The following is a 2,439-nucleotide window of genomic DNA, read 5'->3' as shown; positions in this document are numbered from 1 at the left end:
GGGCGCCTCCCTCCCTCCCCCCAACCCCCCAGCTTCCCCCACCTTTTCTCCTCCCTCCCTCCCTCCCTCGCTCGCTTGCTCGCTAGCTCCCTCCCTCTCGCTCCGCTCCCCGCCCCCGCTCACGGAGCGCCTCCCATACAAAATTTATGAAAGTGCTCTCAGCTCGCGGTGCCGAGCGCCGTCCTATTCCCAGGGCAGCGGCGCTCAGCCGCGCGGCGCCGCCTCCCAAGGTGTTTTCGCAGCGCCCGCCCCCGGGGACGATCCTTGGCCCGCGTCCATCCAAGTACCTGCCCCAGCCCCCGGGCCGGCCGTCGGGTCCCTCGAAAACCCCTCCCGAGCCCCGCGGGCTTCCCGGAGCGCGCACCCGCAGCCCAACCCCCGCCCGCTCGCCCTTCCCGGCTGGAGGTCACCGAGAGAGGCGGCTGGAACCGTGCGCTCTGCCCACCCGCTGGGACAGGAGGACGACCGCCCTGAGACCCCAATCACGAGTCTGCACCCCCGCCCATGTCCTCTCTAGCCGGCTCCGCTTGCTTCTCGCAGGCTCGACGGCTCCTCCTCGGCCAGGACAGCTCGGGCGGACCCAGCCGCCTCCCATCCCGCGTCCCAGGATACTATTCTTTTGGCGGCGGGAGGTGTGGCGAACCTCCGAGCTGGTCTAGTCCATGCAGCAAGCATTCAGGGAGGCCCAGTTGCAAATCCTAGACAGAGGGAAGAACCAAAGTGGGGCTCAAGTGAGCTATCCCCGCCTAGGGGGTTCTCTGATCTCCTTCAGTCTGCACAGACCCCGCCCGGGGCTTCCTGAAAAATGGTAGAGGCACCGCCTAGAAAGCCGGCCCCGCAGGGGGCCAGTTGAGTTGAGCTGAGAAGGTTCAGGCCAGGAGAGATCCTGGGTGGAGGCGGCACCCCCTACTGGCCTGGGATAAGAGGGGTCCTGGAAAAGGAAAAAGAGTCACTCCTTCAATACACATTTATTGAGGGTCTATCTTGTGGGACACTACTATTCCTAGGGATGCAGCCAATGGAAAAGACAAGGTCTCTGCCTTTGTGGAGTTTATAGTTAATAGGGAGCAAATGAAAAAACTCGAGATGAGACAGTGCTTGGAAGAAAAGCAGGGTATAGTACAGAACTGGTATGAGGGTGTCAGGGAACGCTCCTTTGAGCAGGTGATGTCTGAGAGAGTGAACTGAAGTGAGAATGAGTTATGATTCCATGCAGAAAAACTTGCTATGATAGGTTCAAAAGAAGGCCAGTATCATTCATTCACTCATATATGGATTCAATGGCACTGAGGCTCTGGATTTGAACTAACCACGTAGGTAGGGACTTCCAGAGCTTATGGCATAGTTTAGGAAGAAAGACCCGCAGGGGCGCCTGGGTGGCTCAGTCAGTTAAGCGTCTGACTTCAGCTCAGTTCATGATCTCACGGTTCGTGGGTTTGAGCCCTGCATCAGGTACTGTGCTGACAGCTAGCTCAGAGCCTGGAGCCTGCTTCAGATTCTGTGTCTACCTCTCTCTCTGATCCTGCCCTGCTTACGCTGTCTCTCTCAGAAATAAATTTAAAAAAAAAAAAGGAAGAAAGACCCACAAGCCATCTTAGAATATGACGAGGAGACACCAAGTGTGGGAGGGGGCTCAGCTAGCTGTGTAAGGCAGTGGATCATCAAGGAAGTCTTCACTAAAGAGATGCCATTTAGGTTGGGTCTTGAGGGCTGAGAAGGAAAAAGGACATTCCAGGCAGAAAAGAATGTGCAAATGCATGGTAGTGAAAAAGTAACTTTGTTCTGAAGATTGAGAAGATTGGCCCATCTTGGGGGTCCCCTGGATGCCTCAGTCAGTTAAGCGTCTGACTCTTGGCTTCGGCTCAGGTCATAATCTCACAGTTTGTGAGTTTGAGCCCTGCGTTGGGCTCCACACTGATGGTGTGGAACCTGCTTGGGATTCTCTCTCTCTCTGTCCCTTCTCTGCTCACATGTGCGTGCGCACTCTCTCTCACTCTCTCTCTCTCAAACTTAAAAAAAAAATAAGATTGGTCCATCTTGGGATGAATTGAAGGTGAGCTAGTTTCTTAGCTTTGACCAGCTGCAGAGCTGGGCTGACTCCACACCCTGCGTCAGCCCTGTGAGGCAGACATTAAAGCTGAACTTGATGGCACTGGGCACTGCAGAGGCTCTCCATGAGTTAACTGAAGCCCAGGAAATCTGAACAACTTGCTCAATGTCACAAAGCAGATCAGTGCCAAAGTGTAGGCCTGAATCAGGGTATGCTAATCCTCCTTCCAACTCCATGAGCTGCCTCCCCATAACCCCCTTGCCCCACAAACTCTAGCTTCTCAGGCAAAGTTGGCTGGGGCTGGGCGTGAGTGTGAGAAGCAGAGTTATTTCGGGCCTCAGGAGGGCTGGGTGCTGCTTTGGAGTCCAGCCAGGGGGTGGGGGTGACTG

The sequence above is a fragment of the Crocuta crocuta genome, unplaced genomic scaffold (genome assembly GCF_008692635.1).
Source record: "Crocuta crocuta isolate KB4526 unplaced genomic scaffold, BGI_CrCroc_1.0 scaffold149, whole genome shotgun sequence".
NCBI lineage: Eukaryota > Metazoa > Chordata > Mammalia > Carnivora > Hyaenidae > Crocuta > Crocuta crocuta.
Note: the sequence above shows the minus strand (reverse complement) of the source record.